Here is a 15684-nt window from a genome sequence, read left to right as displayed (position 1 = left end):
TGCCCCTGATGTTAACCCATTCCCAGTCAGTGTCATTAGTACAGTGACAGTGCATATTTTTAGCACTGATCGCTGTATTATTATAACTGGTCCCCAAAAAGTGCCAACAGTGTCAGTTAGTGTCCAACTTCTCTGCCGCAATATCGCAGTCCCGATATAAGTCCAGGTTCACAATGGTACGACACGACAGTCATACGACTATGGATCCAACTTTACACTTCATGTCCGACTTCCATACGACTTCAATGAACTGGATCCGACTCTGATCCCAACAATACGAGGTCCTATGCGTCTGGTATGGTTTTTGAGACGAAACCCCATGCCAAAAAACGAAAAAAACGGTGCCCCAAAGCACCCCCCATGTTGAGGGCATGTGGCCTGGTATGGTCTAGGAGAAGGGTGGTGCTCGCTCTTCCTGACCTGACAGGCTGCATGCTCAGTTAAAGGCCTGGTATGGATTTTGGGGGGACCCAATGCAGTTTTTTTAAAATTATGGCGTGGGGGTTCCCCTTAAAATCCATACCAAACCGAAGGGTCTGGTATGGTCGTGGGGGTGGGGGTGGGGGCTACGCTGTTTTTTTTTTTGCCGTGGGGGCTTATCCTCAAGATCAATACCAGACCCAAAGGGCCTGCTATGGAATTGGGGGGAAGGCTGTTTTTTTTTATTTTGGCGTGGGGTTCCCCTTAAAGATACACAATTCACATACCAAAGTCAGAACAGTTAAGATGACGATCCGAGTTCAATGATATTCAATGGGCTGAAGTAGGACCAAAGCTTTTTCAAAGGAGGACCGGCTTTTGTCAGACCCGTTAAGACGGCTCTCATAGGGAATCAATGATTTGCACACGTCATGCGACATGTGCTCCCAAGGTTGGAGCGTATGTCGTACCAGTGGTGAACCCCCGGCGTTAGTCGCTGATCATCACCATTACTAATAAAAATAAAAACCAAATTCCATAAATTTATCCCGTAGTTTGTAGATGCTATAGCTTTGGCACAAACCAATCAATATACGCTTATTGGGATTTTTTTTTTTTTACCAAAAACATGTAGCAAAATACATATTGGCCTTAACCACTTTCAGACCGGACCAATTTGCTGGTCAAAGACCAGACCACTTTTTGCGATTCGGCACTGCGTCGCTTTAACTGACAATTGCGCGGTCGTGCGACGTGGCTCCCAAACAAAATTGACGTCCTTTTTTTCCCACAAATAGAGCTTTCTTTTGGTGGTATTTGATCACCTCTGCGGTTTTTATTTTTTGCGCTATAAACAAAAATAGAGCGACAATTTTGAAAAAAACGCATTATTTTTTACTTTTTGTTATAATAAATATCCCCCAAAAATATATAAAAAAACATTTTTTTCCCTCAATTTAGGCCGATACGTATTCTTCTACATATTTTTGGTAAAAAAAATCGCAATAAGCGATTATTGATTGGTTTGCGCAAAAGTTATAGCGTTTACAAAATAGGGATAGTTTTATAGCATTTTTATTAATAATTTTTTATTATTTTTTTTTTTACTAGTAATGGCGGCGATCTGCGATTTTTATTGTGACTGCGACATTGTCGGGGACCCATCGGACATTTTTGACACATTTTTGGGACCATTGTCATTTATACAGTAATCACTGCTATATAAATGCAGTGATTCCTGTGTAAATGACACTGGCAGTGAAAGGGTTAACCTGTGGGTGGCAGTGTAGGGGTTAAGTGTTCCTAGGGGTGTGTTACTAACTGTGGGGGGGTTGAGCTTTCATTTAGTGTACACTGATCTCTGCTCCAATCACATGGAGCAGAGATCAGCGTCACTAGTTGCTAGGCAGAATGGGAAAATGTTGTTTATACAGCATTTCCTCCATTCGGCCGCTCCGTGAGACGATCGCGGGGATGCCCGCGGCGATCGAGTCCGCGGGTCCCGCGACCGGACTCACGGGGGTCCCGACCAGCGCGGGAGCGCGGCGCCGGCGGCGCGCTCCCGATGGCACGGCGGCAACGAATATTGGACGTACCTGTACACCAATATGCCTGCCCGTGCCATTCTGTCGACGTACATCGTCGTGCGCTGGTCGGGAAGTGGTTAATAGATGAAGAAATTCGATTTTTTTTTTTTTACATTTTTTATTGGATATGTTTTGTAGCAGAAAGTAAAAAATATTGTTTTTTTTTTTTCAAAAAGTTTCGGTCATCTTTTGCTTATAGTGCAAAAAAATAAAAAATGGCGGAAGGTGATCAAATACCACCAAAAGAAAGCTCTATTTATGGGGAAAAAAATGACATAAATTTTATTTGTCTACAGTGTCGCACGAGGCTGGGTTCACACCTATGCGAATTAGATGCAGGTTTTCTCCGCATCCAATTCGCATAGCAGAAGAATGTGACTGGCTCCTTAAATGGCCTGGTCATGAAGGGGGGTAAACCTTCTGGAGCTGAAGTGGTTAAGCCATAGTTGCAAACAGTGGTGGCTGGTGGAAAACAACCACCGCTGACTGCCCCTGGCGACACTTAACCAGCACAACCCCCCCCCCATAGCACTTAACCAGCACAACCCTAAACCCTCCCAGGCGCCATTTAGCCAGCATTAGAAAAGAAAAAAAACAAAAGGGGATGGGACTTTAAGGGCAACAATGTATGAGAATAAAAATTGTGTTTTAGTCAAGAAAATACATATGTAAATACATAAATAATTGCAAGAATACTCAAAAAGTATAAAAACAAAGATGGTGATATTGATAGATTCTCATGTAAATCATGTAAATATGGACGGCCCGCATCCCCCCCCCCGCTCGTTGTCTGCAGGGCCGTCTTTATGTATATCATGCTCCCTGCTGTGAGGAAGTGATGTACTGTAACCTCTAGCAACTAGTCAGTAAGCAGTAATGATATGCTGTAACCTCTGGCAACCAATCGCAATTACTGCCTGATCTGATACAGTAAACTGATTTTAAGTCTAGCTGCTATTTATTGTATTTCTCAGAGTAGGAGGAGGGGGAAATTGCATGGGGGGGGGGGGCCAAGAAAGTTTTTGCCCAGGGTCCAATCTATATTAAAGACGGCCCTGGTTGTCTGCCTGGCACTTACCCCATCTGGGTGGCGAGTCAGGCAGCGGGTGACAGCGGCAAGCTGTGGGACGGGCAGCGGATCAGGCAGCAGGTGACAGCGGTGAGCTGTGGGATGGGCAGTGGGTCAGGCAGCAGGTGTCAGCGGTGAGCTGTGGGACGGGCAATGGGTCAGGCAGCGGGTGACAGCGGTGAGCTGTGGGATGGGCAGTGGGTCAGGCAGCAGGTGACAGTGGTGAGCTGTGGGATGGGCAGCAGGTGACAGCGGCGAGCTGTGGGACGGGCAGCGGGTCAGGCAGCAGGTGACAGTGGTGAGCTGTGGGATGGGCAGCAGGTGACAGCGGTGAGCTGTGGGACGGGCAGCGGGTCAGGCAGCAGGTGACAGTGGTGAGCTGTGGGATGGGCAGCATGTGACAGCGGCGAGCTGTGGGACGGGCAGCGGGTCAGGCAGCAGGTGACAGTGGTGAGCTGTGGGATGGGAGGCGGGTGACAGTGGCGAGCTGTTGGATGGGCGACGGGTCAGGCAGCAGGTGAAAGTGGCAAGCTGTGGGATGGGCAGTGGGTCAGGCAGCAGGTGACAGCGGTGAGCTGTGGGACGGGCAACGGGTCAGGCAGCGGGTGACATCGGCGAGCTGTGGGATGGGCGACGGGTCAGGCAGCAGGTGAAAATGGCAAGCTGTGGGATGGGCAGTGGGTCAGGCAGCAGGTGACAGCGGTGAGCTGTGGGACGGACAACGGGTCAGGCAGCGGGTGACAGCGGTGAGCTGTGGGATGGGCAGCAGGGGACATGCTTCTACCATGCGTCTGTTCTTTCCTCCTCCTAGGTGTCCAATAGGATTGGCTGTCCTTTTAGCCAATCAGGTGACAGGTTTCAGACCTGCTTCCTGATTGGCCAGGAGTAGAATTAGTGTGGCAATAACAAATACATATATTATAAATAATAATAATATTTATAAATATTATATCTGCGCCCTGAGCCCATCCTTTTTTGAAGCCTATTAGAGCCTCTGCCCGCCCCCCCCCCCCCCCCATTGGAATCCATGGTGCGGTGTCCTTGCATGTAGACCAGGGGGCCAGACTCATGGCTAGGGGGGTGGTGCCCGTGCGTCCCTAATGAACGAGCTGCCACTGGTTGCAAAATATCAAAATTGCATTGAGTCACATTGCAAAGTCACACAACTTTGAGGGTTGCAGCAGTGTGAAACGAGCGGTGAATTTGGATGAAACCGAAGCATGTACTGTAAGGCCGCGTACACACGCGGGGACTGTTCGCCCAACTTTGTCCGTCAAACAGTTTCGGCAAACAGTCCGCTCAAAATTAGCATGGACGGACATGGCCACACACGACGGACGAACAGTTTGCTGAAACCGTGCGCGATGACGTGAACGGCACGTACGACGGGACGAAAAATACGACGTCCTATACACTGCATTATAACTTTCGGCGTGAAAATCCTTTCTGAGCATGCGCGCAACTTTGTTTGACGAACAAGCCTACACACGAGCGGACTGTTCGCTGAAACAAGGTTTCAGCGGACAGTTTTTCGGAAATTCCGAAAAACCTTGTCCGTCAAACTGTCCGCTGAAACTGTCCGCTGAAAGCCCACACACGAGCGGACTGTCCGCCCAAACACTGTTCAGCGGACAAAGTTGGGCGAACAGTCCGCCCGTGTGTACGCGGCCTAAGTTGTTTTTAGCTGTAGGTATATCTATTTTGTTCTGTTTGGACTGCAAAATGTTTTACTTACCTTTAGGAATATGAAGATTAAATTTACAAATGGTGTTTTTTTTATTGTTTTTGGCATGAATATGGGCAGAGACCAATCCCTCATCTTCACGTGTTAAATTGCAGAAGGTGATTGAAGAGCTTAGTGATGATATATCGCAGAAGCAGAGTTTGGTTTCATAAATTTTGTTCTCAATTCTGCAGCAATTTTTAGGGTCTTCAATCTGGCAACAACATTTCTGAAATGTGCAAGAGTTTACGATATGGAAGAAAATGTTGTGTGTTTCATGCCTAATCCATTGGATTTCTTCTATTTCTTCTTTTACTTTAACTTGCAGAGTCACTCTTCCTTCATTCCTTGTTATTAGCCCGTCTCCAAACCCTGTGCAAGTCGGTGTACAAAGCCCACCTTGTATGCAATATAAACATTGGTTAGTAAAAAAAAAAAAAAAAAGTATACTACTCATCACATCAATCAATAACCCCAATAGTGCAGTGCTACAAACGTATTTGCTCAATACCTAGATAACTAGTGATGGACGAACTTCCGACGGGACGTTTCGCGAACGCGAAACGCGAACGGACACAAACGTTCGCGAAAACGACCGTTCGCCGCGGGCTCCATTGACTTCAATGGGAGGCGAATTTCGCAAACCTTTAGGTCGAATTTGCGGCCACGGGGTAATTATTAGGGGGTAGCACGTAGTCCCACCACCTGGACAATAGCATAATACATGTATGAGGTGAATTTGGGATCGATAACTACAAGCATTTTTTTTTTATTTGGGAAATTGTTCTGACAATTCAGGACTATGGAGCTAATGAAGGCAATGGAGGAGAGGGAAGGTCAGGGACCAGGGTAGGCAAACAAGAGGGTGCAGGAGATACAGAGCACTGACAGCAGCACCGTAATACAGAGCACTGACATCAGCACCGTGACATACAGCGCTGACAGCAGCTCCGTGACATACAGCGCTGACAGCAGCTCCGTGACATACAGCGCTGACAGCAGCTCCGTGACATACAGCGCTGACAGCAGCTCCGTGACATACAGCGCTGACAGCAGCTCCGTGACATACAGCGCTGACAGCAGCACCGTGACATACAGCGCTGACAGCAGCTCCGTGACATACAGCGCTGACAGCAGCTCCGTGACATACAGCGCTGACAGCAGCTCCGTGACATACAGCACTGACAGCAGCTCCGTGACATACAGCGCTGACAGCAGCTCCGTGACATACAGCGCTGACAGCAGCACCGTGACATACAGCGCTGACAGCAGCTCCGTGACATACAGCGCTGACAGCAGCTCCGTGACATACAGCGCTGACAGCAGCTCCGTGACATACAGCACTGACAGCAGCTCCGTGACATACAGCGCTGACAGCAGCTCCGTGACATACAGCGCTGACAGCAGCACCGTGACATACAGCGCTGACAGCAGCTCCGTGACATACAGCGCTGACAGCAGCTCCGTGACATACAGCGCTGACAGCAGCTCCGTGACATACAGCGCTGACAGCAGCTCCGTGACATACAGCGCTGACAGCAGCTCCGTGACATACAGCGCTGACAGCAGCTCCGTGACATACAGCGCTGACAGCAGCTCCGTGACATACAGCGCTGACAGCAGCTCCGTGACATACAGCGCTGACAGCAGCACCGTAAGCAGCCCCAGGAGGAAGTCAGCACAGCACAGGGATGGTGTGATCCCCTCATAATAAGAACCCCCAGGAGGAAGTCAGCACAGCACAGGGATGGTGGGAGCCCCTCATAATAAGAACCCCCAGGAGGAAGTCAGCACAGCACAGGGATGGTGGGAGCCCCTCATAATAAGAACACCCAGGAGGAAGTCAGCACAGCACAGGGATGGTGGGAACCCCTCATAATAAGCAGCCCCAGTAGAAATATTACACCGCTCAACCTCTTCAAAGAGGAGGGTAGGGGCATATAGTACGGTGTGCTTTTTTGGGTCAGGGAAGTGAGCCAAATGAATTAAGAAGGTCTGTGTGCTTGATTCCAAAAATTGTTTATAGACATATACATGGTCTACTGATCACATGTGTTGAATTCCTCCGAGATCCATGCCTCATTCATTTTTAGAAATGTGAGGTAGTTAACACTGTGGTGAGCTAGGCGAGTACGCTTATCGGTCACAATCCCCCCTGCTGCGCTGAACGTCCTTTCGGACAGGACACTGGATGAGGGGCAAGCCAACAGTTCGATTGCAAATTGGGCAAGCTCTGGCCAGAGGTCAAGCCTGCCCACCCAGTAGTCTAGGGGTTCATCACTCCTCAGAGCGTCCACATCGGCCGTTAACCCAATGTAGTCGGACACCTGACGGTCTAGGCGTTCCCTGATGCTGGATCCGGATGACACCTGTCGATGGGTCGGCTGAAAGAATGACCTCATATCCGAAGTCACCAACACATCTTCAAACCGGCCTCTTCTTGCAGGCGCTGTTGGATTGGTACCCGCAAATCCTTCTCTGGGAGTGGGAATTGCTCCTCTGCCAGCGCACGCAAAAGCAGAATGCAGCATTTCTCGAAGCAAGGCCTGGAAGTGCTGCATTCTGACAGCCCTCTGCGACGGCGGTAACATTTCCGCCATTTTGTGTTTGTACCGGGGATCTAAGTACGTTGCCACCCAGTACTGGTCCTTGACCCTCATGCTTTTTATACGGGGGTCCCTATTAAAACACTGGAGCATGAAGGCCCCCATTTGCACTCAAGCGGAAGGTATGTGGTGGTGGTGGTGTTGTTGGTGGTAGTGTCTTTGGGGGTGCACATAGCAGAGAGTGAAGAAGAGGGTGCAGATCGAGAGGATGAGGAGGGTGCAGAAGAATAAGGCTGAGTGAGCCACTCAACCAAGTCTGGTGCGTCCTTTAAAGTAATTGAACGCACCTTCTGCAACTTCCCACTTTGGCTCAAGGCTGTTGCTCCTGCCCTACCCCTACCACCCCTGCGGAAGGGCCTGCCTCTTCCTCTGCCTGTCATTTTTTAAATCACCCTGTGACAAAACTCTTAGTCCCTATACCGCTGAAGGACTGCTGCAGTATAGGGCAGCGGTCAGCAGTAGTGCACGTCAACCCTATGTATTGTGGACCGATAGCGGTCCTTACAGAACAGCAGACTGTAACGCACTCAGGCCTATGTACCGTAGCACCCTATACCAAGTTACCAGTCCTTATAAGAACTTTTGTGGACCAAGCAGGTTGTGTGTTAGTGATTAGCAGACTGTACGTCAGTCCCTATACCAATGAAGGACTGCTGCAGTATAGGGCAGCGGTCAGCAGTAGTGCACGGCAACCCTATGTATTGTGGACCGATAGCGGTCCTTACAGAACAGCAGACTGTACTGCACTCAGGCCTATGTACCGTAGCACCCTATACCAAGTTACCAGTCCTTATAAGAACTTTTGTGGACCAAGCAGGTTGTGTGTTAGTGATTAGCAGACTGTACGTCAGTCCCTATACCAATGAAGGACTGCTGCAGTATAGGGCAGCGGTCAGCAGTAGTGCACGGCAACCCTATGTATTGTGGACCGATAGCGGTCCTTACAGAACAGCAGACTGTAACGCACTCAGGCCTATGTACCGTAGCACCCTATACCAAGTTACCAGTCCTTATAAGAACTTTTGTGGACCAAGCAGGTTGTGTGTTAGTGATTAGCAGACTGTACGTCAGTCCCTATACCAATGAAGGACTGCTGCAGTATAGGGCAGCGGTCAGCAGTAGTGCACGGCAACCCTATGTATTGTGGACCGATAGCGGTCCTTACAGAACAGCAGACTGTACTGCACTCAGGCCTATGTACCGTAGCACCCTATACCAAGTTACCAGTCCTTATAAGAACTTTTGTGGACCAAGCAGGTTGTGTGTTAGTGTTTAGCAGACTGTGCGTCAGTCCCTATACCGCTGAAGGACTGCTGCAGTATAGGGCAGCGGTCAGCAGTAGTGCACGGCAACCCTATGTATTGTGGACCGATAGCGGTCCTTACAGAACAGCAGACTGTAACGCACTCAGGCCTATGTACCGTAGCACCCTATACCAAGTTACCAGTCCTTATAAGAACTTTTGTGGACCAAGCAGGTTGTGTGTTAGTGATTAGCAGACTGTACGTCAGTCCCTATACCAATGAAGGACTGCTGCAGTATAGGGCAGCGGTCAGCAGTAGTGCACGGCAACCCTATGTATTGTGGACCGATAGCGGTCCTTACAGAACAGCAGACTGTAACGCACTCAGGCCTATGTACCGTAGCACCCTATACCAAGTTACCAGTCCTTATAAGAACTTTTGTGGACCAAGCAGGTTGTGTGTTAGTGATTAGCAGACTGTACGTCAGTCCCTATACCAATGAAGGACTGCTGCAGTATAGGGCAGCGGTCAGCAGTAGTGCACGGCAACCCTATGTATTGTGGACCGATAGCGGTCCTTACAGAACAGCAGACTGTACTGCACTCAGGCCTATGTACCGTAGCACCCTATACCAAGTTACCAGTCCTTATAAGAACTTTTGTGGACCAAGCAGGTTGTGTATTAGTGTTTAGCAGACTGTGCGTCAGTCCCTATACCGCTGAAGGACTGCTGCAGTATAGGGCAGCGGTCAGCAGTAGTGCACGGCAACCCTATGTATTGTGGACCGATAGCGGTCCTTACAGAACAGCAGACTGTACTGCACTCAGGCCTATGTACCGTAGCACCCTATACCAAGTTACCAGTCCTTATAAGAACTTTTGTGGACCAAGCAGGTTGTGTGTTAGTGATTAGCAGACTGTACGTCAGTCCCTATACCAATGAAGGACTGCTGCAGTATAGGGCAGCGGTCAGCAGTAGTGCACGGCAACCCTATGTATTGTGGACCGATAGCGGTCCTTACAGAACAGCAGACTGTACTGCACTCAGGCCTATGTACCGTAGCACCCTATACCAAGTTACCAGTCCTTATAAGAACTTTTGTGGACCAAGCAGGTTGTGTGTTAGTGATTAGCAGACTGTACGTCAGTCCCTATACCAATGAAGGACTGCTGCAGTATAGGGCAGCGGTCAGCAGTAGTGCACGGCAACCCTATGTATTGTGGACCGATAGCGGTCCTTACAGAACAGCAGACTGTAACGCACTCAGGCCTATGTACCGTAGCACCCTATACCAAGTTACCAGTCCTTATAAGAACTTTTGTGGACCAAGCAGGTTGTGTGTTAGTGATTAGCAGACTGTACGTCAGTCCCTATACCAATGAAGGACTGCTGCAGTATAGGGCAGCGGTCAGCAGTAGTGCACGGCAACCCTATGTATTGTGGACCGATAGCGGTCCTTACAGAACAGCAGACTGTACTGCACTCAGGCCTATGTACCGTAGCACCCTATACCAAGTTACCAGTCCTTATAAGAACTTTTGTGGACCAAGCAGGTTGTGTGTTAGTGTTTAGCAGACTGTGCGTCAGTCCCTATACCGCTGAAGGACTGCTGCAGTATAGGGCAGCGGTCAGCAGTAGTGCACGGCAACCCTATGTATTGTGGACCGATAGCGGTCCTTACAGAACAGCAGACTGTAACGCACTCAGGCCTATGTACCGTAGCACCCTATACCAAGTTACCAGTCCTTATAAGAACTTTTGTGGACCAAGCAGGTTGTGTGTTAGTGATTAGCAGACTGTACGTCAGTCCCTATACCAATGAAGGACTGCTGCAGTATAGGGCAGCGGTCAGCAGTAGTGCACGGCAACCCTATGTATTGTGGACCGATAGCGGTCCTTACAGAACAGCAGACTGTAACGCACTCAGGCCTATGTACCGTAGCACCCTATACCAAGTTACCAGTCCTTATAAGAACTTTTGTGGACCAAGCAGGTTGTGTGTTAGTGATTAGCAGACTGTACGTCAGTCCCTATACCAATGAAGGACTGCTGCAGTATAGGGCAGCGGTCAGCAGTAGTGCACGGCAACCCTATGTATTGTGGACCGATAGCGGTCCTTACAGAACAGCAGACTGTACTGCACTCAGGCCTATGTACCGTAGCACCCTATACCAAGTTACCAGTCCTTATAAGAACTTTTGTGGACCAAGCAGGTTGTGTATTAGTGTTTAGCAGACTGTGCGTCAGTCCCTATACCGCTGAAGGACTGCTGCAGTATAGGGCAGCGGTCAGCAGTAGTGCACGGCAACCCTATGTATTGTGGACCGATAGCGGTCCTTACAGAACAGCAGACTGTACTGCACTCAGGCCTATGTACCGTAGCACCCTATACCAAGTTACCAGTCCTTATAAGAACTTTTGTGGACCAAGCAGGTTGTGTGTTAGTGATTAGCAGACTGTACGTCAGTCCCTATACCAATGAAGGACTGCTGCAGTATAGGGCAGCGGTCAGCAGTAGTGCACGGCAACCCTATGTATTGTGGACCGATAGCGGTCCTTACAGAACAGCAGACTGTAACGCACTCAGGCCTATGTACCGTAGCACCCTATACCAAGTTACCAGTCCTTATAAGAACTTTTGTGGACCAAGCAGGTTGTGTATTAGTGTTTAGCAGACTGTGCGTCAGTCCCTATACCGCTGAAGGACTGCTGCAGTATAGGGCAGCGGTCAGCAGTAGTGCACGGCAACCCTATCTATTGTGGACCGATAGCGGTCCTTACAGAACAGCAGACTGTACCGCACCCAAGCCTATGTACCGTAGCACCCTAGACAGACCAAGTTACCAGTCCTGATAAAGAGCTTTGTGGAACAAGTGAGTTGTGAATGATTAGCAGACTGCAGCAGAAGGGCAGCAGTCAAGTATAATATTCTTTCTATATTTGGAAGAAAGAATATTATACGTGTACAAGCCTATTACCGTACCACTGATACCAGTCCTGAAAAGAACCTTTGTGGAACTAATAGTAACAGCAAGTCTTTAAAATTATCCTCACTGCCTGACACACTGCTTCCTGCCTGTCCCTATACAAATTGGCAAAAAAGAGTAGGCTGGAACGATTAGCTGGAACAGCTCTTTTGTGGACCTGATAGTAACAGCTAATGATGATGATGATGATGATGATGAAGAAAGACTAATCTGGCTGAGCTGTCCCTAAAATAGCAGCATACAGCGCTCTGTCCCTTTATCTAAACTGACAAAAGAAACTCAGGCTGCTGACCTAACACCTATACCAGTCCTGAAAAGAACTTTTGTGTACCAAATAGCTAGCGTTTTCTCTGTCCCTACTCCACACAGGATCCTTTCCCTACAGTGACAGAAGAAAGAATGTAAAATGGCCACCGGATCGGGTGTATTTATAGGTTAGGGGGAATGTCCAAGTGTCCATGAGCTGTCATGTCTCAATTGGTTGTCCTGTAACACATGATAAACGTGTCACGAAAGGTTAAAGTTCTTGTATACATTAAACACGTAAGTCCGCCGGGGCGAACGACGGAAAAAGGCGTTCGAACCCGCGGACGGCGAAAGTCGGAAATTCGCCGCGAAACGACCGCCGGGCGAACCGTTCGGCCATCACTATAGATAACTAAATATAAAGCAAACATTGCAAAATCCAGGCTCATATTACACAATGAAAATAAGTAATATTGGGCTTCATTCACAAAGAGCTATTGTTCCCCAGAAAAATGCTGTAAAATACCGCTTGGCATTTTTCAAAAATGTTTTGGCCATTCACAAAAAAAAACATTACTAAAATACTGCATGAGTTATTTTTTTAAAGTCTTGCGGGACTTCAGTAGTGAAAACATGCGGTAATTTAATGCCTAGCATTAGCTGGTGTATTTATGAACTTTAATAAATAGGCGGTGTTAAGAAACAGGTGGCTTTGGAGGGGGGGAGGGGGGGCATGTGACCTGTGCTAAGGCCATGTGACCTGGTATAGTTTCAAGGGAATGGGGCGCTTGCTTGTTCCCCTCCCTTTTCTGACCTACCGGGCTGCATGCTCAGATAAGCGTCTGGTATGGATTTTGGAGGGGGTCCCATGATATATATATATCATGGGATATATCATACCAACCCAAAGACCAGTTTTTTGCCTTTTTTTTTTTTATTGCTGCCAATTCTTTTTTTTTTTTTTTAAACAACAAAGGAAAGAAAAAGGGCAATGTTGGGACTTTTCAAGTGCATCAACCAAAATATAATATTATATACTATTATTTATTCAAACAATAGGTTAAAAATGGAAAGTCCATATAAAAAAGATTTGCAGTTACAGTTGTGGCCCAATTCATATGATCATTGGTTTCAGGGCAATGTAATTATGACAAAATCCCAACATGTTTCGTCCACTGGGCTTCTTCAGGGGGATATATTGCCCACCAAGTCATAGCAGTCTTTTAACCACTTGCCGTCCGTGCTATAGCTGAATGATGGCCACGGCGTGGACCTGAATTTCCGGGAGGCCGTCATATGGCGGCCCCCCCTTTGCACGCTCCCTGCGCGCTGCGATCACTGAGTCACTGAGATTCAGGTGATCACCAATCCGAGTAATCAGCTGTCAGCCAATGACAGCTGATGTAAACAAAAGCTCGGTAATCATATCCTGATCACGTCATAGGACGTCCGGTCAGGATATTAAAACTACTTTGCCACCGTCATTTTGCTATATGGCGGGCGGCAAGTGGTTAAAGAAACATTGTCTTTTGGTTTGACGCACCTGAAAAGCCCCAACATTGCCATTTTTCTTTCCTTGGTGGTTCAATTATAAGGGATGTGGTGCTACAATTTAATGGCCATTTATCCACACCAATTTCCAAATAATTTTTTTCAGATTCAGCTGTCAGCGGGATTGATGAATCTGTGGTTGTTAAGGACGGGGCCACACGCTCCGTAACAACCGGTAAACACATTCCACAAATACTGCATGCCTGGACCACTACTTAATTTCCGCATGCATTTAATTATTTATTTCCTTCAGTGAATGGATTTTAACGCCTGTTCATGCGGTTATTACAAAGCGTTTTCTTTGTTTTTCGGTAAATACCGCAAACAGTCTAGTTTTTTTTTTTGGCAGTTTCAGGATCGAATGAAATATTTAGGCAAAATGTGTCCTGACACCAAAATATCTAATTCGAGTTAATTCTGTGAATGGAGCCCTTTAGTGTTAATATCAATACAATAGGAAATATTGTTATGAATTGATATGAAATCAAATGTTATAATCCTAGTGTTGTGAAAACAAACAACAACGTGTACAAAGGATGAAACTCCCAAGTGATTAAGTCTCCATTCCAAATGAACACAACAGCGCTCTTCTCTCCGATTCTCGCCCTGCGTTTAATGCAAAAATCTCTACCCATTAGCACTCCAATCTGCTCACCTCAGTGATATGAGCTCTAATGCCGCATACACATGAGCTGAATGTCCGACCGGAAAAAGTCTAATGTGAGCTTTTCATCGTATATTCCGACCGTGTGTATGCCCCATCTGACTTTTTCCATCGAAAATTCAGACGGACTTAGAGAAAATGTTCTATATTTTTCCAACGGAACTAATTACTATCGGGAAACCTGCTTGTCTGTATGCTGTTCCGACGTACCAAAAACGACGCATGCTCCAAAGTACGAGACCCGTCCTGTCATACGTGTTGTACATCACCGCGTTCTTGACGGTCGGACTTTGGTGTGACCGTGTGTATACAAGACAGCTCGGAGAAACCTTCAGAGTTTATTCCGATGGCAGAACCGTTCACGTGTACGCGGCATTAGAGTGTTAAGCAGAGGTCAATACAGCTTTGTCCCCCCTGTAGGGATCTGATCCCCTCTTATATCGATGTAGCACCCTGGAGTTTAGTCATGGTCTAGGAGCGCCTCACAACTTTACTAGCCAGGAGTAGTTATCCTGGTTGATTGATAGAGATCTATTGATTTCTCCCTAAGTTTGGCTTTGTTGCACTTTTGTCTTCTACCACTAGCTGGCTGGGCACTTTGTGGTACTAGATATGAGAAGGGCAACCCAAGGTCAAGTTATGGGTATATGGGGTATCTCAGCCAACGGGCAGGGGTTTTCTTGAATACCTTCCTGCTGGGAGAGCCTAGACATTCAGGTGGAGTCAGGTTATCTGCTTTCTGTGCCACCTGGACGGCTGTCTGGGTGGATGTGTGTCATATATGCCCAGGCTGCTAGGCTAAAGATTGGGCCTATCCCGAGCACATCTGGCTGCTAGGCTGTCTGAGGGCCTATCCAGAAGCAAGAGAGCAGGACAGGGTTGGGACTGTCAAACCAAAAGTGAGAACCTATCGTGGTCGGAGGTAGAGGGGAAGCTGTCACCAGTAAGGGACCATCTGCCTTATTACCAGGGACCACAGTGAGTAACCGAAGCAAGTACCGGAACAGTATTCTCACCAACCAGGGACGGTGAAGATACGGGGAAAACTCCAGTGGGAATCAAGCCAGGGACCCAACCAGCGGAGATGACGCTTGCGGAGCAGCCTTGTGTGTCAAACCAGGGACTGAACAGGCCAGTGGGGTGAAGCTTAAAAAGTATCTGGAGTGCCAAGCTAGGGACCCAGCAGAGAAGTGTGGGTGACGCTTGTGGAAAATTCCACCGTGAAGATTGAAGGAGCTCAAGGGATTCAGTGACAGTGAACCAGTGGTTCTATTGAGAGACCGGGAGCTCAGTGTGCTGAAGAATTACAAGGAGTGTTTGTAGTGGAAGATAAAGGAACTGTTAAACTTTAAGTTAGGAACTGTTAAAGACTGTTGTCATAGGAGACAGCATTCCTGCACATGTAGATGTGGCATCTTGCTGGATGCCTTTCCCTGCATGGCTGTCCTCCTATTGAAGTCTCAGAGTCTGCCAATTGATCTTGCAACTACCCAAGGGCATCCTGGCCCTAACCTTCTCTCCCCCAAAAAAGATTGTTAAAGGAAATAAACTTTCTTTTGCACTGAAGAATTGTCTGGCGCCCAATGAC

The sequence above is a fragment of the Lithobates pipiens genome, unplaced genomic scaffold (genome assembly GCF_037356315.1).
Source record: "Lithobates pipiens isolate NorthernLeopardFrog02 unplaced genomic scaffold, aLitPip1_a1.2 Scaffold_30, whole genome shotgun sequence".
NCBI lineage: Eukaryota > Metazoa > Chordata > Amphibia > Anura > Ranidae > Lithobates > Lithobates pipiens.
The sequence above is the reverse complement of the archived record's forward strand: the minus strand, read 5'-3'. Positions refer to the sequence as shown.